At 49.2% G+C, this 776-nt stretch overlaps 1 pseudogene; it reads left to right on the top strand.

Moving 5' to 3' along the window:
• LOC138158871 (transgelin-2-like) overlaps positions 1 to 469 on the top strand; it is a 1,042-nt pseudogene extending 573 nt beyond the window's left edge.
• The last annotated feature ends 307 nt before the right edge of the window (positions 470 to 776 follow it).

Raw genomic sequence — 776 nt, forward strand, 5'->3', positions numbered from 1 at the left:
GAAGAAGAAGAAGAAGAAGAAGAAGAAGAAGAAGAAGAAGAAGAAGATGATGATGATGATAATCCAGGCTCCAGACATGGCCTTCAAACAGATGGAGCAGATTTCTCAGTTCCTACAGGTGGCAGAGTGCTCTGTCATCAATGCCACTGATATCTTCCAAACTGTGGACTTCTGGGAAGGAAAGAATATGGCATGTGTGCAGTGGACACTGATGAACCTGGGTGGGCTGCTGGTGGCTTGGGGTGATGCGTTCTTCTCTGGAGATCCTAACTGGTTCCCTAAGAAGTCCAAGGAGAATCCCCGAAATTTCACAGATAACCAACTGCAGGAGGGCAAGAATGTCACCGGGCTGCAGATGGGCACCAAGCGTGGGACCTCTCAGGCAGGCATGACTGGATATGGGATGCCACGGCAATCCTCTGATCACCACTCTTCCTCACCCTCCCTTGAATGGTTAATATATTTCTAGCAGTGACATTCCTAGGAAGCCTGTGGAACTCTCAAGCCCCTTCTGTTCCAGCTCTTCCTCTTCCCTGCCTACTCCTATCCATTGGTGGCACTGCTTCTACTGTTGTGCCTACAGGTGCTTGAATTTACTGTAACACACTTCCTGTCCCCCAAATCAGCAAAACTGGGGAGTGCTGACCCCTTCAACATTCCTGCTCATTCTCCCACCCTGGTTTGTCCTCTCATTTGGGAATTTTGTACCCATATAGCCATTCTTTAGGCCAGGGTTCAGGGCACTGCCTTGAAAGGAGCTGACATGGGACCAATTT

The sequence above is a fragment of the Petaurus breviceps genome, unplaced genomic scaffold (genome assembly GCF_028583685.1).
Source record: "Petaurus breviceps papuanus isolate PSGF00001 unplaced genomic scaffold, PetGlider_PUasm1.0 115, whole genome shotgun sequence".
NCBI lineage: Eukaryota > Metazoa > Chordata > Mammalia > Diprotodontia > Petauridae > Petaurus > Petaurus breviceps.